The sequence below is a fragment of the Solea solea genome, chromosome 19 (assembly GCF_958295425.1).
Source record: "Solea solea chromosome 19, fSolSol10.1, whole genome shotgun sequence".
Lineage (NCBI taxonomy): Eukaryota > Metazoa > Chordata > Actinopteri > Pleuronectiformes > Soleidae > Solea > Solea solea.
The window spans coordinates 16,671,049-16,693,404 of record NC_081152.1 but is presented as its reverse complement, the minus strand read 5'-3'; the positions used below and the strand labels follow the sequence as shown (position 1 = coordinate 16,693,404).

Sequence of the window (22,356 nt, the reverse complement as noted above, 5' to 3'; positions counted from 1 at the left end):
TCACCTCCATATTTTCAAGGACATTTGCAAAATTGGGGGAAAAACAAAACAAAACAAAAAAACAGCTGATCATAATAATCCTGGGAATCAAAAACCAGACGCATCTGGTTAACAACTGAATTCTGTTGATTTCAAGAACTACCCTGTTCTGGAAGATGTGGAACGGTCGAGAAGGAACATCTGCATGACCGACCACAGATAGAAAACCTTCAGCTTTCCTGTGTGTTTATGTTACACTGTTTGGGGAGAAAAAAAAGGAAAAAACACCACCATGTTCTAACGCAAACCACAGCCAGGTTTCAAATCATCTAAGCGCAGCGCCATAGTGGTGCTAACAAACTAAGGTCTGGCACCCACGGCTGACCACAGAGGATCTGTAGCTAATTCTCCTCAGCGAATAGCAAACTGGCTTTAGAATTACACTGTCAAAGACATTCCTCTGGCCGTACATCCACACATCTCATTAAAACAGTGAAACTGCCCCACAGAAACCAAACCTTCAACTGAAGGAAATGTTTGTTTATGTGCAAATAAACCTATTTATTACCACAACGAAGGCATCTGACAAACATAGCAACCGCACACAGAAATGATCAAGGATCTGGAGTATGTATTCAGGTATGAAGTGTAAACTACTCACCCAAAGAGGTTTGGCCGAATACATATGTAATAAAATGACAAGCATGAAACATGAAGGGGTTTTTTTTTAAACACAAAACGGTGGAGATACGATTAGTTTTTTTCAGATTACAGGACGAGTCTTGATCTCGAGGACTGATGTCACTTCTGTGACCAAAAAAAGAAGGTGCTTATTATTTCCAGTAAGATATCCAACTTCTCTTTGCTTGGTAACCAGCTTCATAAACTCTGCATTTAAAACCACTTATATAAGCCACATTTTGTTCCAGCTCACTGGCTCTCGCTGCTGCAGGAGAGCCAAAGGACCATGAACAGAGTGGTCAAGCAGATGTTGTCAAACGAAGCCTCCTCGGTTGCCAACAGTGGCCAAATCTTCATTCGAGGGCGTAGCACTGTGCATAGTTCACGGTTCAAAAATTGCTTTAGGGTCAATATTTGGAAGTATGACACCGTTTGATCACCCCTATGATTTATGACAGATACCTCAACTTCGAGGTACAGATCCAGGCCTTTATATAAGATAGCAGGGAAATCACATTTTGTCAGAAAATCATTACAGTGCTAATTTACGTTCCAAATTTTTGTATATTTCTCTTCATTTTATGCTCACTGTGCAAACTAGCTGTCAACTGTCAGCTGACACGATCACAAATGTACGTGTGTGGCTGTTTCCAGAGATTAAACACACCAGTGGACTCCAGTTAAACACACACAAAGAAGCACACTTTGTACTGTCACTGGCCACCTGTGGAGAGATAAGATGGGATTCTAACTTTTCTTTTATCTTTTCTTTCTAGGGCCGCAATTTACGAAAACGATGATGTTCTCAAATGTCCTGTTTCCACAAAGCAAAAGAAGAGGCTGAAAAATCAGAGAGCACTGTACACAGTAAGGCAGAAGCCTTTACGACATTATAGAGAGCAGAGAAACACAACAATTCAAGGAGGGAAGTGAGGTCGAGACAGAACAAGTGTATCAAGTTATATTTAGTAATCAATTAATAATATCTAAGGGGAGACTGAAAATATGCAGTAATTATATTCTCACTACTTACCATACTTTCCTATGAAACAATAACAAACCATATTCATGGGGAACTAGTTTATGACTCATTATTGTAGATGATTTACTAACTGGACAAGCATGGCCTGGCTGACTGTCTGATCATGGCACCTCACAAAAATAAATTAAAGATAAAACTGCCAACCTCTGGTGATGATTTGCTCAATTACAAGCTCTGGTGTTGTTGTTAAAAATACCAAATAGGTAACAAAAGAAACTTTTCCACAAATGAAATCAACTCTAGATGTGATCTCACCTCCACGCGTTTGGCTGCGTTTAACTATGCATAACTGCCTGGGCTACGTTCAAGTGTTGTCAGCTGGCAGCACCAGAATATTACCGTAAACCACAGCACTTTTATTACTGTGGTCTGGAAAATTCCACAGCGATACTGTCCTAGTTAAGACTCTCAGTCATGTGTAGGCTGAACTACACATACAGTACGTCAATGGATGCAACAGCGAAAGCTGAGGGATCACATGGACTGAAAGTATGCGCCTGCATGTATGTGTCTCTCGCGTGTCCAGGTATCTTTTGGTCTAATTTATGCCGCTTGGCTCAGTGTTTGAAATGTAGCAGAGTCGTTTGAGTCAGCACTCATAGTAGCCAGAGGAAGATGATGGCCTAACAAACATCTGCTCTGTATGAGCCAATGACAAGCTCTTTAAGCGTACACCACCTACACACCCACATCTGCTCCCTGTTATCCAACAAGGCCTTACACACACAGACAGACACAGCCACAGGCGCATACATTAGATACCCACACAAATCTGTGCGGTGTGATCGATTACTGGCTCTGCACAGCCAGCCAATCATCACAAACACAAGGACCAAAAAACAAAAAAATAATGATAATAATCACATACACACACACACACAGGCAGCCAGGGACCACAAAATTGGACTTAAATAGAAGGGTTGCTTGTGACTCAGAAGTAAAATTCTTGATATTTTGGGGTAAAAAAATGTGAAATTATGATTATATATTCTGAAAAGCCACATTTGATTCCGTGCTGACCAAATAAATAGTTGACATGTAACCACCATGGCTACAGACAGTCAGAATTTAAAATATGTTTTAATGCATGAAACACACACGCCCACACAGAGCTGATGATAGCTGTACCAAACGTGGTCCAAGTCAATGATCCAGCAGGTTGGCTAACTCGCAGTCTGTGCCCAGTTATGCGTTGCCATACTCTGCTGAGCATCCACTGTGATTCTGCATGTGCATATGTGTATGCACTGTATGTCTGCGTAGGCGCACACAAGTGTGTGTGCAAAAGCGCGTCCACATACATTTGACTGGCGCCACACGACTGCTGGGAACAATTATAAAGACATGAAGCAGATAGCTGAGGATTGCCATTTTAAGCAACGCTGAGAGAAACACACATGTGCATGAATATTCACAAAATATGACAAACTGGAATGTCTTCACTTTACGGATACTATAACGTCTCCTTATTGGCACGATGTCATTACAATAAAACTGACATAAACGCAAAGCATCCAGGAGGGTCAGATAGAAACTATTACTCGCCAGCAGCTATCAACTGTCCAAAACTAGACAAAGCAGCCAGAGAGTAAAAACATCCACTCAGATTCCCACAGTGTCAAAACAGTCTCCTTTCTCTCGGCGCCAAAATATAATGATTTCTTTCTTGGGCCATGAGCCACATCCCCACGAAATGTAATTTCCTTTACAGTTTGAGTTATGCTGATCACAAACAAATGGACAAACATGTCACCTACTTGGTGCAGGTAATTATAACGATAAAAACACACATTATTTAACCCATTGAAACTTCATTGTCATCATGTGTCAAAAAAATATCACTCCTCAGCTGGAGAGTCCTCATAAAGATACCATAGATATTCAAATAATTGACTGCAGATACAGTTTAACGTCACTTAAGAATGATGCAAATAAATCATTTTAATTAAACCATGGCAGCAAAAACCAACTCGCAACTCTTGAAGCTATTCATATGCAGATATGTGCAGTGAACGGGGTCATGACAGACACACAGACATGTTGAGTTAACTGTTTTGTGAGCGTGTGTGCAGAGACATAGGCGTGGACATCCAGTCAAATGCACCCACGGTGCATCCAGAGAGTCAAAAGAGATAAAGAAGGAAGATAAAAGAGAGGTAGTCAGTGAACAGGCTTCTTCCCTGTGGAACCTGATTGGAATATGAATGTGTGCGTGTGTGTGTGTGCGTGTGTGTTTTCGTTCACGTGTGTTCGACTTTCACCGACTAACCCTGCTGGCAAGAAGCTTTTGCTACCATGTGCTTCGCAGGAAGGAAAAAACATGGGAAACGTATACACCCAAGTTACACAAACATGTAAGAACACACACCCACACACATACACACGATAAAATACCCACCCCCTACCACCCACACAAACCCACATACAGGCACACACACACACACACACACACACACACACACACACACACACACACACACACACACACACACACACACACACACACACACACACACACACACACACACACACACACACACACACACACACACACACACACACACGACCCCTGTTCACGAGAACGATGAGTCACTCTGCTGGGAACTCCATGCTTTCCCCATTACTACAGACAGACAGGCTGACTGACTGACTGTCCTGACCTGCTGAGAAACAGAAGGCGGTGAGTTTAGAAGGTAAAAGAAAACGGTAAATGGTCTGAATTTATAGAGGAGAAGCACTTTTTCAAAGCTGCTTTACACTGCAGTTTTTTGGAGAATTCGACCTATTCACACAGGATAACCTTTGTTCTACTAGTCATGTAGACTCATGTAGACTAGAGCCTTCAGGTTGAATTACGATCCGCTCATACCACTGATCCACAGCCACGCACAAACTTGACTGACAGAGAAGCGATGAAGAAAATAGAGAAGAAAAATGTCTGAAACTGTGAGTAAAAGTGAGAACTGACAGACACGTTGGCGTCATGTGTGTTTAATGTACCTTTCTGGTTGCTCAATTATACACAAGGGCACAGTGAAAATACTAAGTTTAACCTCCAGTCACAGCACTCTCCACACTGGAGAGAAAAAACATAATCCACTGAGAGCATAAAAAAATGAGAAAGCCATGCTTTCTTGATTACTACTCTCTGACTGCCTGTTCAGAAATGTAGCTGGAAAAGAGACAAAGAAAGAAAGCCACAGGCGGTGTTTGAGAATCATCGCAGTGCAATGTATTCATAGCGTTAAGTGATTGGCTGTCTTGAACACATACACAAGACAAACCAGTTAGAATGTGTATACACTTTAAAAGGACATGTAACTGTGTGTAAACCAAACTGTGTGTAAACCAAACACAAAACTGGGTTGGGCTTTCATTGACAAAATCTGGTGGCAAAAAAACAGCTCTGGTTAAAAAAGGCATCAAGATTTGGTAACCATCCGTACAGATGGCATATCAAAACACCACCTATGGTAAGTGTGTTTACAGTTGAGAGTATGTCACATGTTTTCATTTTGTGTAAATGCAAACAGGATCGGCATTTGACCAGTGGGAGTCATTTTATCCAAGCAATAGCCATTTCTAAATAATATTTTGGAGTTGATTTGTTTAATTCATTGCAGATGTAATGATGGAATTGAGAATGAAGGAGGGCAGCCAAAGAGAGGGGGGCAGACAAAATACAAAACGGGGGTGGGGGGCAAAACGCAGCAGTAAAAGACAGCAGTAACAGAAAAAAACCAAACAGATAAGGCTGCTTAATCCAAATGCTGGTTTGATCAACAGATTGTCAAATTATTTACCACACAAACAGAAAAAAATGATACCTGTCTCTAAGAAATGACCAGGTTAAGAGGAGAAACTTTAATGATGACTTCTGATTTCTAGGAAAATGGCTAAAACAACTGGATTAAGTCATTTTACATTTGGAAAACGCTTTCTTTACTTGGGCAAAGCATTTTCCAATGCTTTCAACATTTCATCAAGTGACTCGGAAAAAAATACTTACACTTATAAGTACACTTATAAAATAATAATAATATACTTGAGCTGTCACTCTTTCCAAAAATCAAGCATTGCGACATGCCATGCCATTCTTTCGGACAAATTCAAATATCCCCCGCTCCCCATTCCATACAGATAAACTACTAGTCACATGAGGCCCCTGCGACCCTCATGTGGAGGTTAAAGCAGAAGAAAATGGATGGATGGATGGAGTTTGAACTTTCCTCCTAATTTTGATCCCAATTTCAGATAGAAATCATAGCCCTATGACATACAAACTTGCACTGATGCATCTTCAGGAGTTAGATGGGGGCAACTCGACGTGCTTGAGTTAGGTTCAAAGAAACATCTTCAAACTTAACATCTTCAAACTTAAGCTACCTCTTGAAGATGACTCTGACCTGGATGAATAAGAATCCTCATTAATATGTAGCACTGATGCAACAAGGGTAAACCACCATTTATATAAAGAAAACCAAGAATAAAGGCTAAAAATACGATGAAAGGCATAACTTTTTTGCCAAGCAAATCAAACTCTTGCAGCGTGGATCAGGCAAAAAGATCAGAGAGTAGAGAAAACAGCCCGCATACACTGTACGCCAGGCTGAGGCAACACTCAGACAGTGGAGCTGCAGTGTACACTGAGGGATCTACAGTGGGACTATTCAGTCAGACAGGCGAAGGCAAACAGATCTTATATACACGTCAGGCTCCAGCCAATTCTCAGAGGCTACACGGCAACTTTTCACACAAAACCAAACAAAAACCATGTGAACTAATGCAGCACACTGGCCCGGTTAAAGGAAAATCATCAAAAAATAATAATAATCAACAACCTCATTACTGTCGAGTGACAATTACAGAGAAAGTCCTCATCAGACAGTTTTGCTCTGCAGCACAGTCTTGGCTCACAAACAGTCAAGCATCCAACCAGTGAGCTTGAGATAGGACGGCAGATAGGAGGCCGACTTACAGTGCACCGCCATGACTCAGTTTCAAAGTTTGTTGACTTTGAGACACTCCGTGCTTGTGTGTGCATCTGTGAGTCTCTTGAGTGATCCAGGACAAAGATTTAAAAGTCTGTTTAAGATCAAAGACAATAATACAGGGAGGAACATTTTCAGAGTGGACCTCACGTTTCCAGAGTGGACCTAATATAAGGCATCAGTTTGTGGGATCGGGGATTCATTTAAGATAAAAAAATAGAAAATGTAAAAGTCAATTTTTTGTCATTTGGAATGTCCTACACATTCTTACACACACAGACGTAGACAGTGAAGGCAACACAAACAAACACGGAGAAGATGGTATTTCCAAACAGGAGCAGGACAAATCTAGGAGCCAGCACACTAAAAGGGACGGCTACTTCAGCCGCACGCACGTGGTGTGGTTACAGAATGTCCAACATGGACAGAAAAACAATACTTTGCAAATTACGCTGCAGACCGTTCCCCACAAAGTCAAACACTAGAAACCTCGTTCTCTTTTACCATCTACACAAGAATCATGTTTAACAAGTCAAAGTCAGTCGAGCACTCTCTATCACCTGGATATGAGATTGGTATGAGATTTCAGTCACATCACACACACCCAGATAAGACTTACCCACAGTTTGTTATTGGGGTATCTTGAGTTTTTTACTGCACAACATCTAGGAACTGACCATGTAGGGAACGTGTTGAACTGTTACTAGGCTGTTGCTCTCCACACCACACGACCTTGCCGTGTCAAGGCGGCTTCCTCTGTCCACACTTTTATTGTTTTTAGTGGTCACTCTCTAGCTTTGAAAACACACATGGTATGTTGAAACCGGATAAACACAACCGATCTGCCGATCAAAGCAGGGGAAGTGGAATCAATGGACGTTTCAAGTATCTTGTCTTTCCTGGCGAGATGAGACACAATGAGAAAAGCACCAGAGGGTTTTTATCCGGCGAGAAGAGACTGAAGTTGCCGAAACATTACATGAGAGGCATCTGGTGACAGGCTGATAGTACGTACATGAACGTACATGCAAAATAGCACACTGGCTTTATTCTTTGACTGCAGATGCTAATGTGATAAAGTGTTAAAAAGGTAAGAGCTGCTTTTCCCCATGCTGTTGTGGTCTCCCATTACGGTGTTATGAAACACATTAGCCAAATGTTGACTCATGGAAAACCTTTTAAAAATCATTTAACTAAGCAGGGTCCATATGGCCATCACTTACACTTATCTAATACAGGTTACAGAGGCATTTTTCTTTTTCATTTTCAGTCTTCTTACCTTCCCTTTTTTAAGGTGACAATGGATCCAATTTATCATCTCACCCTCAGTATTTTCATCACGCAGCACCTGAATTCCTGCACGAACATTTGTTTCTTCAAACACTAAATGATGACAGTCGGTCAGTTCACCCGAGAACAAATGGTATTCTGTATTCTCCTATTTACAGTTGCGTGGTGCACATTTTCAAGCCGCAGAATCTCTTCAATCTCAAATGCAAACAACCTTAATCGGATGAGTTGAGCACCATTCATTTAGCAAAATAAACCAAACACCAAGGACCATTTCTCACATCAATCAACTTATTCCACATTGAAAGGGCAGGTACTCAAGCCAAACATTGTTTTTTCGCACTGAGCAGTGCAACGCAATGATGTCAACACTGTCTGCTTGACTCATTTCAACCAACCCTAACTCCGGCTATAAAACTGTTTTCAAAAGAGCCATAGGTTTGGCACAAGAATTTCAACACACTGCAGTTGGCAGACAAAGATTTTCTGAGCCAACTCCCATCAACTGTGTATTTAAAGTATATGTGATAAAGGGATTAAATAGTGTCAACATGACTGAGGCCAATTCTAATCAGCTACCAACGTCAAGCAATTTAGCAGCAGTAACTAAATGTACTATGTACATGTATTTACTGTTTACATGTATTACTATTTACATGCATGTAAATCACTAATTAATTTAGACTTCATGCATTGTTCATTGAAAAGTATCATTTGGATTTAATTTTACATATCACAAATTAATCAGGAATGGGTTCTCCATCTTCTTCCATGCTGCAGACAAGAACAGACAACCCAAAAATTGGGTCTTTTGCATTAGATTGAAGGCCACCATATCTACTCTTACACACTTGGAAGAGAATAGTGAGGTGGTATTTAGTTAGTTGGAACCTGGAACATCGCTGCAAGATCACACTAAATCCAAAACAAAGGGATTTTGTATTTGCATTTAAAACTATAATTTCTACCTTCTTTGCCGTAAAATGAATCTATTAATGAATGTATGCATCTAGAGCATACAGGCTGACAGTCATTGTTTCCATCTTGATATTTCTGGTGATTAATGATGACTGTTCCTCGCAGCCTTTCTTCTTCTTTGATGTTGCACAGCTGTTGGCATCTGTAATTATGCATTACTGCCTCTTCTTTCAACCTCCCCGCTGTCTCTCTCATATAAATCAAATATTGGAGGTAGATCTCAATATTTCAAATTTTTCAATTATTGGCCGATAATTGTATTTTTGTTCTCAGAAACTTGATAAATGTTGCCAAGTCATTAAAACGTTTTGGGTTTTTTTCACCCAGAAGTTCAGTCGCCCTCCATCAAATTTGAATCTTTCTGACACGTGAGGACATAATGCAATGTTTTACAACCGGGCTGAAGAAAGCTGACAGCCACCATCTGAGTTCAGCTCCAACTTTGTTACACATGGATTCAGACTGATCTGGAATGTTGGATGAAAAAGACGCGGCCCATTATGAGAATTTAAACAAGACTCACCTGCACTGTGAAGATGCACTCAAATAAACACTGCAAACGTAAACTTGGCATCTTTCTCATTTGTTTCTGTCACATGCTTGCCAAATCAGATATGATTAGCACGCTCGATAACACACATTTGGACTCTTTTAAGGCTGCTAAGACTCCATGAAGACAACAAACACAGGGAGAAGCAGGGGGAGGTTGATAAAGGGCAAATAAAACAATAAAAAAAGGGCAAGGGTTAAGAGCAAGCAGAGGAGAAACAAAACTAAAAGGACAGAAGAGGAGAGTGGAAACAAAGAAGTCGAAGTGTTTCAAATTTGGAGCAGGTTCATACTTATCTTCCGTACACATTCCAAAAGAGCTATGTCACCACACTTACACACATACACACTCTTACGCACATTTGCTACCCGGGAGACATTTTTGCTACATCATAACCGAGTGTAACATAATTTAACCAGACAAGAATATCAATAATACACAAGCAGTCCAGTAAAAATAGCCGCCTTGTTGCACATCAGCACAACATAGTCCAGTAAAACACTTCCTCTGCCTCACTGCTTCACATACTTCACTGTCTGTGCTTGATCTTCCACTCTCAGGCACTAAGACAATGTTACTACACCCAAAGTAGTGAGTGGAGAGATTTTCAAACAAAGCCTGTCCTCTAAATCCAAGACCACCCACCATTACGTTTTAGCCATTTTGCTGCAACCTTTGTTTTGAGCTCCATAAAAGAGTTTAACAGCAGTGCCAACCATCAAAACAGTTCTTTTCTGACTATTCCCTTTTACTCCCTGCACTCATTCAGCACGATGGGATGGATTACATTTCATCTTTTTTTTTTTTTAAGACACTGTTGCACAGGAAGACAACAGTCTTAGGCTCCTCCTAAATGAGCTACCCAAGTTAGTTAACAATGACAAAACCTCTACTGAAAAGTCTATTCTCAGTGAATGAGCACCAAAGTTCTGGGTTTCCACATGTGTGTCAAAGGTGAATACAGTTGAGCATGCCCATAATTGGCTTCTAAAGTGTGATGCTATTTTTGTAAGCGTTTCAGTTGTAAAACACAGAAGCACTGATTCTAACGGACAAAACAGATGAACAGTCCCATCAAACTTTCCAATATTTAACCCATATAAAACTCATAAATCTTACTACTCGTCCAAATGGGGCCACAGCACCTCCAATCCTGAAGCTGTAAATCCTCGAAACCTAAATTACATTGTATATCTCATGAAATACCTTCCAAAGGGACGGCAGTCAATTGTGGAGCTGAAGCTGTGTTATGACTGTTCACATCCTCCACCGGAGACTCATTGAACCATATCTTTACGACCTTGGTTGTAAAGATATACTTCTGGGTACCAGGCCAGTTTGATTCCGCCAGTGTCTCCTCAGTTATTCCTCCAATGTGAAAACTATTGCTTTTACGGCAAATTGTAAAGCGACCTGTGGAAACACTGACTAATATTACCTGATGACCTGAAGACGAGAACATTCCTTCACACTTATTTACGACCAGATGTTAAGCTAAAGACCTTGGGTGAGCATAGGAGGACTTTCCTTCTTCTGCAGATGAACTTGAAAACAAAATTCACACAGTTAAGCTCACACGGATAGATAATAATTTGAGCAGGAGTTGACTTAAAATTTGCAAATATTAATTTAGAGGTGACGAAACTCTGACAAACACATTTCATGTTGGAATTGAGAAAATTCATAAATCAGGTTATTAAACTTTTGACATTGTATATATATTTATTATTTCATATTTCTACTTTACTGTCTGCTCTGCAGCAACGCTGCTAATTTCCCAATGATGGGACTAACAAAGGCGTATCTTATCTACAAAAAGGGATGCAACAGACTTTTACTGCTTGATCTGGTTATCATTGTCTTAACCAACATTAACTCACATTGTAGTTTTTTTTTTTTTGCTCAACAGTCCAAAACCAAAAACTACAATCAGAAAGCACCGAAACTTAAAAGCTAATCTTTCATCAACAAATCTATTGTTTCAGCTTAGCAGCTCAATTATAATGACACAGTACTGTGTCTAAAAAAACACAAGCAACACAAGCAGTTTTCATCCCATGCAAATCTACAAAAGCCTGGATATTCAAAACTGATTCTTCCCCTTTTAGCACAATGGCTGACAAAAGCTTTTATTACATTTACATAATCATGCAAAATAACTATAAATACTGTCGGGGGGGGTATCGTTTTGGATAACCAAATAAAAAGACATACATATAATGTTATTCACAGCAGGAAATGTCACTGGTTTTTTTACAACTTGTACTATAGTTGGGAGTGACGACACGGTCTCTGTTGACTGAATGAGAACCTGTATCCTCAGGGCAAACAGATCCGTCCTCTAATTTCAGAATACCCCTTAAAGCTCCAACAACAGATTGATCCAAAATGCTAGCCTGTCTGGCTCACTGCCAGCATCACGGGAGTCAAAACCAGGAAAAAAAGTTGCCTACAAGCTACACTTTAAGTAATTAATGATTGCTGTTTCCAAAACAATACGTGACAGTATTTATTTTGGCACTGAAATCGATACATCGAGGAGAAATCATTAACTCCAAAAAGGGGCTATTTGTTTTACTAGCACATGAGAACACCGTACAGTGCAATAATATTTCAAAACATAACGTTTCTTGGCTTCCTTACCAGTAATGGATATAGGCGCCAAACCTCTACATATCACCACTACTTAAACAAAACTCAAGATAAGAGATAGAGTTCCCTTCTTTTACCTAAGTCACTACCTCCAAAAATAAACCCCACTGAGACGCTCGGCGAGTCTGCATTAATGAATCTCTTCAAATAACAAGATGGTGGACCGCTGCGCTCAGATGAATTAAACAAACACTTTAATTTCACGTCAGGCATCGGGTTCACAACGAAAACATTTTGTGGAAGGCACTGACGGTAAATATGAACACCTGCAGGGTGGGAGTCAACACCGAGTAGCCAAAGTGTACACTTTTGCCACAGCAGCTTGTAAATCAATTCACAGTATTCGTCACACTGGTTTGGCAAGTAACCACTTGTAATTTGGAGACAGAGTTTTGCGCAAAAGCAATCAATCGACTGTTTCTCTCTTGCACGAAACTCTGTGAGCTCTAGTTATCTCTCCCGTGTGCTGTTTTCATGGTCAACACAGCAGTGGACAGAGTAGTAACTGTAGTGAACAGTGCGGCTTTAACAAATGGCCTTTAGTCACTTTCGTAGGGTGTGCTGGTGACAGCCAAACAAACACATCACAAACTCTAAAGTTTCTCACAGTAACTGTGGCCGAATGAAGAAAATTAAATCCTGCAGTGGTTGCATATGGAGGTTCAGAGGTTCATAAAGCTCATTTGCATGGGAAGGAAGCATTCTTCAACATTTATCCTTCCTGGAACTTTCTGAGTCTGCATGTTGTTTCTGCACTGCCAAGATTCACAGTAGCTCATCCCCAAAAAAGTGATAAGGATACAGTGACGCTGTCAACAGCAAATTCTCTGCTACTGTTGTAGCGTAATGGCGTTTTTTCCTTTTCATTACAAACACAGGAAGTTTGTGTTTTCTTTTGTTGTATTGTTGTATTTTTCTGGTGGAAAACGGTACTTGTTACTTTTCATAATAAAGTTCTTAATATAACAAATTTCTCTTTGATAAAAAAAAAAAACCTTCATCAAACCACAAAATATCTCCCTAAAAAGAGGCTTTGCGTGACAGAATCAGGTATCACAGTGACTAGGGTTAGGATTCCTGAGTGTTTTTTATAGTGAACATTTTGGCAATAAACAAAAGTACTTTCCACACATTTATGCCATTTTAAATTAAAACACACACGGTGTAACATGTTCCGTCTTATCAGGCGATACCAACCTTGCACATTGTATAAAAGGCCAACTGCTATAAATCAATGGACACAATAAAAACAACAATGAGCTCTTTCTGTTTGGAAACTGATCCACTTGTGACACGTAGTTTCAAACTTGGGTGTTCTACTTTACTGATACTGTGATGACACTTAAATTAAATACACACGGATGCAGTAATCATCAGCAAATATGGCCTTGGATTGCAAAAACAATATTTATACATACAATGAGTTGGACGAGTGTTGTTGTAAGTTATGCTCAGAAATAGTGATCCTTTTTGTTCTGTAGGACTTTTAAAATGCATGAAATCATGTTAGTCCAACTGAAATTGCACCGAAACCTCTCAAAGTCGGACTAACACATCCAGATAATGCGATTTGGAGTTGATTTACTACTGCATGTACAGTATACCTTGAGTTGGACCAGTGTCGACTCAATCTGGACTGGGCACTGACATAAGAGAAGAAACTAGTACATAGAAGGATAACACAACAGGGGCAAAACAAGGCGAAAATCAGCCCTGTATAACATTTGAATAGAGGAGAAAACCAATTTTATCCTCTGTCACCTTAAGTTCATGGATGTTTGGAAGACTTGGAATGGCACTTGACATGCCAACAACTGGCCACATGTGAATCCTGAAACTGTCCAATAGCAACAAGCTGAAAGGAGGTGTTTCGCCCCTGAACTCTCCTTCTGCCCCTGTGAGCAAACTCACTTGTCACATTTAAATAAGTCAATTCCCCACTATTGCTTCTATGCTGGAACAAGGGCAGTGGTCCAAGTGAATGGGCCACGATCATAGCTCAACTTAACTGTGTCACTGTGACATTATCACATTGTTGTATATGTTGAAACACACTCGCTTTATCATGAATGTTAGCTGCTGACTGTCTAATCTTCAATTTCTATGAACTGGCTTATCTCAGTGTTAAACGTTACATACGATGACAGACTAAATGCAGATGATGTGACATCATTTTCACTTATTTCCATTGTAAAATGGAGTATGCTGGCATAAGTGAGTGCTTTTACCTAAAACAGATGTTGCAAGCTTCAGATGTTTGGCATCATTTACCATATATCAAAGAGCGAGAAGGGTTTCTTTGCAGGGCTGCCATATTCGGCCATGATTCAACTGTCCAAACGGGGCAAAGTTTACTGCAGCGCTAACAGTTAGAGCCATCTTTGCTGGTCAAGGAGCATTTTTATCTATGGGAAAAAACTCATATTGGCTTCAAAACACTTCACTTTCACTATCACTGCACTTATTGGTCAGCTGACCTCAGAGGATGCGACAGCTCCAAACCATAAGGTCAAGCCACCGAAGTGGGAATCGACCCATTGTGGCTTGAAGATGTGGGAACGTTGCAAACATAGACAATCGTGGTAGAGGTAGAAATAATATCGAAGGCCACACTGGGATAAAATAACTTGAATCTCAACAAGTGTGGTGATCAGTTAAACACATGGGGACAAAGTGCATGAACAGCAGCACAGAGGAGGAGAAACACCCCAAACTAGGCCCCTCAAAGTTGGTTTAATATCAAGAGCTGGCTCCTTCTGCCTCTCACATACACACACACACGCACCGAGAACAGTGTGGCCTCAGACCTGGCAAGCACCACTCAACTTCTTGGAGCAGCCTTCTCTCTAATTTAAACTTGATTGCCGTGGGCCCTCTGTGTGTGAGTAGTGAAATATGAGTGTGGAGAAGAGACGATGGAGGCTTGGACCGAGTTTAGCTCCGCACGAAAGTATTGAGTTTGGGCCTATGCATGTGTATGCACATGTATGCGTCTGTGTCAAGGTCTAAGTGGAGCCTCGGTGTGCTTGTGTGGATGTGTGTGTGCACATGTGGTTTTTGGCTGGAGGCGGTACAGTGATTGGCCTGCCAGTGAGAGCTGTCTGCAGGGAATCGGGGCGAAAGCTAAAGGCAAACTGAATAACAGCACCTTTCTCAAACTAGGACGAGGTGTTTCGAGGCGTTTCTGGCCAAATGGAGCTGCACTGCAGAAAATGAACAAAGTGCAGTAAATACGACTATTGAGCACAATTACATGGCTGTATTTATCCAGTTGTTGAAGCGGAAATTTTAGACTTGAATGCAATCATTTTTTATCAAACAATGGGGCAACTGTCTTTGATTAGTTATTCTTCCCTGAGGATGTATGTGAAACTTTATTAAAGGTTACTTTTTGTATATATATATATACACGTATATATATATACACATATACATATATATATATATATATATATACATACACATATATAGATATATAAAGTAAAACTTAAACTCAATTTTTGCTGACTAATATAGTGAAAACCTGACGGAGTGGCAACACAAGGCACCATAGAACTATAAACTTACATCTGCTAACAGGCAAAGAGCATAAAACAATTAAAACATTATTTCCCAATTGCACTGCGTTGGATTGTGATCTTGATTTGAAGATGATTCATTGATCAGCCCTGCCCTTAAATATAAGAACAGGTTATTCTCGTCTACTGGATCACTAGAGTATATTTATATTTCAGGATTTTTCTTGGGTACAGGCCACTGGACTTTGACTGAGAACCTGCACGGTCATTTGCATTTACACACTTCAACTTTTTCCTGAGCGTTTTATAGTTGTATATTTCTCTTATCCTGACAACTGAGCTGGAAAAAACATGTGCCAGCGACAGCTATGAAGCTATGACTCAATGTCAGAAATCCGAGTACCTTGGATTTCCCTTTTTTTTCGCCCCACTGTACGTTTTATAAATGTGTATTTGTACTCTTTTTTTCACACCTTTTTGGTCTCTATGTTTGCAAGTCAAAAACAATGAACTCCAGTTGTCTTTTAATAGAAAGAGAGAAATACTTAATTCCATGCGTGGGCCACCTTCCCAGAGGTAAACAACACCTGGAGCCCTTTTTTTCCCTCTGTGTACTTTTAGGGGCAAAGCAGGGAAGAGGCTGAAGGTGCTGATGTTCTGGCACTGTGACAGCTTTCTTAAATTGACTTAATGTCAAGTTGACAAGCTAGAGAGAAAGAAAACTAACATGAATTTTCATCATCAGGCCACCCAGTATGTGAAGTGAAAAGAAAGTTTCATACTTGACTGGAGTTATGGCAGACAGACAGGTATTTTGTCTTCTCACTGTACACAACCTATATTGACTCCGACTATGACAAAACAACAATTAACTAATCTCTCCGCATAGGTTCAACTGAAGAGGTTAAAATTATTTGGAAAGCAAGGAAATAAGCAAGGCACAAATAGGCGTATGTTGGCCCTTAAAATTACCCAAAGAACCAAAGAAAACTGTAAAAACACCCATTGGTGATTGGGACAATCCATATATAACAGCCATATTTGAGTCAAGGAGACTGTATTAACTCTGACAACCCATCATGAGCTGAAGAAAACAATAATAACATAACTCAATAAGGTTCTCACAGCACTGCGTGAGTGCTCAGACCCTAATAAACCAGAATTCTGAAGAGAAGTCAAAAAAAACAATGAGCCACAGTTCCATGACAAAATTTCAAAAGAAAATCAATTTAAGTTTCGTATGCCCTTCCTGACGCAACAGAGATTGGGTACCTTGCTCAGGGGTACCCCAGCACTTGACATGGCAGAGACTCAAAAAGACAACTCTACAGTCACAAGCCAAGTTCTCTGTCCACTTAGCTATGGGCTGCTCGAAAAAAAACAACGAAAAAAATTAAGTATGATTTGCCAAAAACACAAATCTGAAAAATGCTTTTACATTTCAAGTTGACACGATACATAAATGATAGCAGCTGGGTACTTGAAAGACCAACATGCAATCAAAGTGGAACCTTGAGGTTTCACTGACAGTCTGGCATTCATAGATAAATACAATGCAGCCGTAAACAAGACCCAATCGATCCCATTGTTCATTGCTCCTGATTCATATCAGATTTGTCATATTCTGCCAAAATGAAAATGAAGCCCCGCAGTCACTTCAAAACTCAAGCATCAAATGTGCTCTGTCCGACATTACACGTCGTATTATCATTGTCGTATTTGTCATTATTTTGACAATATGTCCCTGTGTGCGCTTACACGCAGAGCGACTACAAAACAGGCTCCCGTGTTCCTTTTCATGAACATCCTCCACCAATTCGATTCTGATTTCACTTTTCACCACACCGTCTCTTTGAAGCATGTGTTTGATAAACACAAGAGCACAATGACGTCACCTCACAGGACTTGTGGGTAAGGCTCAAATTCTGCCACTGAAATGTGATGAGCAACCTTGTGATGCAACAACACAAATGTTCCTCTGAACAACCTTGACTGTCCTCATGGCTTTGGCCTACATGTTGCCAGCACTCCAGAGATATCCGAGGTGGAAAGCAGCAAACTTTGAGCAACAGAGTTTTTTCGCTTCAGCTCTCTCATACCTCCATGTACCTTGTCCTTCCTATACTCCTGAGGGAAGGAGAGTTCTGCTTCTGCTTGGTCTGTTTGCATTCCTGTTGAGCTCTATTTAAAGGCTCACTCCACTGGCTGAAGGAATGCACATCTGTAGTGAGACCCCCCTCCCACTGTCTCCGTCTGGGTATGTGTCCTGTCTATTTGCCATACATTAACGTTTACTGTTGCCCGAGAACTTTAATTCACACATATTAATACACAAAATAACAGAGCTGCATAGACTTACACAAGTGCTCTTCGTGACTTTTAGTGCTTCATTTGTATGCTGCCAAGTGTGTTTATGAGTTTAGGTTGAAGAACAAGAGCCAAAACAAGTGACAAACATCTAATTATCACAATAAAATTTTGTCTAAAATAGTCTGGGTAAAGTTCATCTGACTTTGACATCAACAAGACATTTTTGCCCAGAGAACTGCTGCTCGCTGGGCATATTTTTTGTCTCTTTTCCTGAAAAACCACGGCTGTGCATGAAAATCCCAGTAGATCATTAGTTTGTGAAGCACTCAGACCAGCCCGTCTGGCACCAACAACCATGCCATGTCACTTAAATCACATTTCTTGTTAGACAAATACTGAGTAGAGCAAAATAAGAGCAAACCTTAGTACGGACTTATCTTTGAAAAATCAATCCGATGTTGTTCTTGAGGGTTTCTGAAACTATTCCAACTTTAAATAAATCAATGTTGTCTCATAAAAAAACTGCCCCCTCACAATTTTTAAGAGCTCCATCCTGGTGCTGGGCCTGGATTGGCTGATTAGATCGGATTAGATACCCAATCTAGTGGCCAGTGCATGTCCCCACCGGGCTATTGAAGATATTGCACTTTTGTCCAGCTTTACTCTACTTGTTTAATCCCATAAAAACACAATTAAACACAAGCCACAACTCAAAAAACATTACAACATGTAAAACAATGTGTGGATTTTGAATCCATAAAATTGCACACACTTAAAATACGTTTGCTTGATATTCCTTCCTTCAAAATAAAGGTCTTACTTGACTTTGAAACCAAAAACAGATTTTGGAAAACGGCTCATGCCAAGTTTTTCTTCACAAATATCACATATTCAATAACAATGACTGGTGAAAAATGTATTGAAACGTTGTTTAAACGTGTTTAAATATAAAAGCATGAAATACAGTGTTAATGGTGCCTGGACCTGGATTGGCTGATTAGATATTAGATCAGATTAGATACCTAATCCAGTGGCCAGGGAGTGTACACAGTGCTATTGAAGACATTGTACTGTGATGAATTATTATTTATTTATTGTCCAATCCTATCTAACAGTACAATCAATGTGCTTGCTTGTTCCTTCCTTCAAAACAAAGGTCTTACTTGACTTTTGTGAATTATTATAGGCAATTATTGTTATTTCTTTATTGTCTAGCCCTACTCTACTGTACAATCCCACAAAAACACAAAGCCACAACCCAAAAACTTCTAACATGTAAAACAACACATGGATGTGGAATCAATTTAATTGCACACACTTGATTGATTATAGCAATATAATTACTTTTTAATAAAGCCACATTTTTTCTCCACTAATAATAGGTTTGCTTGTGTGCTTTATTAATCCTTCCTTCAAAACAAGGGTCTTAATTGACTTTTAAACCAAAACAGACTTTTAGAAAACACGTTTTTCTCACAATCAACACATTGACTGGTACAAATTAAATTAAAACGTTGCTGTACTTTCTTATAGAGTGTGTGAATATAACAGCATGTCATACAGTGGTAACGGTGCCAAACAAGCTAAAGGGGGGAAGCTAGTAGCGTGACAGCCTCCCCGTGAACAACACTGGAGTAAATTTCCCTCTCTTCCCTCTTGTCCCGTGAACTGAAGCGGATAAACTTTTCGTTCCCCCCCGACTGAAAGCACAACTTCCTGCCCGCTAATTCACCCACTCCTCCTCTCGGGTTTAAAAACTTACCTTGAAAAACGTCCCAGGGTTAAACAGGCATTATTATGTTGTCGCCTTCCATGGCTGGGACTTTCAGTCGAGCTGTTTCTAGTCTCCCCGAAGAGACTCCGGACGAACTAGCGGGGTAGGAGAGCAACAGTGTCGGACTGGGAGGAGGAGGAGGGGGACCAGGGGAGGGAGGAGGGTCTGGCATGATGTCTGCCGCCTCATTGGAGGAGCCCACTGTCAATCATCAAGTTGAGTGGGCGGGGCTTACCTCTGTCTGGATTATGAAGGCTTAGAGATCAACACTGATCCCAGATCTGAGCTCTGTGAGGAATGTGGCATGGAAAAACAAATAAAAAACAGGATTATGCCAGGTTTGTTTTAAATACATAAAAAAATAAAATAATAAAAATTCACAACTTATATAATGTAAAGCAGCCTGGTATTTCAAGGTTATAGTAATTTGTTTGGTAACTTGTTCCCCTTAATTCAGCAAAAATATAATGTACAAAATGAGAAACTACGCTCTTATTTTTTAAACTGTGCCACTCAAATTGAAAGACTAATTAAATTAAAATTGACTGTATGAATACAATCGTATGCGCTTTAGATGAAATTAATATTAAAATCCTATATTTTTACGTAAAGTTTTGCTTTCTCCTTTATTTTTTGCCCTTATAGTAAAGTGCCAGGGTGAATGCATTGAAATATTAACCATTGGTAATAAAGAGTGAAACTGTATACTCAATAGTAGACTAACAATTTCACAAATGAGCACATTAACACTTACAAAAACAAACAAAAAAATAATACAGAATTGATAATCGAAAAGACTCTTAAAGCATTTGAACATTCATTTCTCCATTTATCTGTATTTGTGTCCATATTGGAGCTGAGCTGACTGGGAGAAAATAATTGTGTTTGCCTCCTTGGCTCAACAACGAGAAAAGAATGGTGGACATTTTGAGTTTAATGACTGTTTTCCACTAATTGTTTACACATGTGTGCAAAAAATAGAAGAAGAAAAAAGAAACACTGAATAAAGCCACTTTGGTCCACAAACGCTGTTTTCCCTCCACCAGGGCATTATTATCCAGCAGGTCATGATTAGCATATGATTTTCATAACCACAAGCAGCAGCATACAGGAGTTGGGAACAATGTAAAAAAAAAACACACAAAAAAAAAACTTGAAACATTGTGGACAATATTGTTGAGTAAAACCTTGGCTGAACTCCCTCACATGTGGACACGGATGGTGACTTTGCCAAGTTGACTTTGCTTCATGAAAGAAACAGAGAGAGACGCCTGATTGATTCAGTTGCTTAGCTTACTTGTTATGCGATGAGATCATGTGCACTGCACGCTCTCTACCTTTTAGCGGACAATAAACTGGACCACGGTGACATCTCATTATCGAAAGCAGTCACCTTTTAAACCTCCCGACCCGTCTGAATGTAAACGGAGACACAATAACACATCTGTCACTGTGACACAGTATTATACAGGAGCACAGCATCAGCATGGCTGCGGGGGGAGAATCTACACCTCAAGTTCAGCAGAAACTGGTTTTAGGTTCCACACAGGTATACATATGCATGATTACAGGTGGATACCTATTAAACTGGTGCATCGTTATGGGTTTGTTTATTTTACATGTGTCTAATGCACATTTTAGCATTGCATTTTGATGATTATATGCTCACCTGCCACTATATAAGGTACACCAGTTCAACTACCCAGTTAACACAAATGTCATGCAGCAACTTTACACATTTATTCATGTAGACATGGTCAAGACGGCCTGTTGGATTTAAATCTGAGCATCAGAATGAGGAAGAAATGTGATTTAATGTGATTTAAGTGCCCCTGGTTGTCCTGGTTGTTGGGGAAAAAGAAAGAAAAAATAACCAGTGAGTGAGTAAATGAAAATGTCCAAGGTGACAGCAAAAAATAATAACTTGTTAAAATAATGACAAGTCAATTCAGATCACTTTATTTGTGCTGGTAGCGTGACATGAACGGAGGTAATAAAACTTTAAAAAGGCTTAAAATACACAATAAATGAATAACAAAACACTGAAACACATGCCTGTCACTTTAAGTGTCCAGTGTGCCTAATAAAGTGGCCAGTGAGTGTAAGGACGGAATACTGCACTGTGACTTTAAAATAAAACCTGAAACTCGCACCACTGTGAGTTGAAAACAAGCCACCGGTGGCACGAGTCATGTGTCTTCCTCGCTGTTTATTTGCGAGGTGGCTTTGAACTTTGACCCAGATTTCCGTCACAGCCGAAAATAGCCAATCATGTCCCTCTAAGCTGAGTTTTATGATTAACAGGTCAGGTGAGGACACTTTGTGAGCACAAACAGCACTCTCATATGACAAGAAAAAGGGGGATTTCCAATTAAACAAATCCAGGCATCCTCTTTGTGACCTATGACCTGCCAGCTGCAGAGTTAGAGTGCAACAGCCCATGTTTCATTAACAGCAGGAGAGGGAGGCGTGAGGAGGGATACACGGATGTTTGCACATGGTCTGTCTGTTGTTTTGATTTTTTCTTTTTCAGCTGGTATTGATTTCTTTATTTGTCTTTGAAAACCTGTTCAGGCTGTGATAGGGTGGTG

At 40.0% G+C, this 22,356-nt stretch overlaps 1 protein-coding gene across 1 annotated transcript in view; it reads right to left on the bottom strand.

The window, feature by feature from the left end:
• il11ra (interleukin 11 receptor, alpha) overlaps positions 1 to 19,883 on the bottom strand; it is a 48,122-nt gene extending 28,239 nt beyond the window's left edge. Inside the window, exon 1 of the mRNA XM_058617313.1 lies at positions 19,754 to 19,883. The gene's annotated coding sequence lies outside the window, so the exon portion shown is untranslated. The remainder of the gene's footprint in view (positions 1 to 19,753) is intronic.
• Positions 19,884 to 22,356: the final 2,473 nt, after the last annotated feature.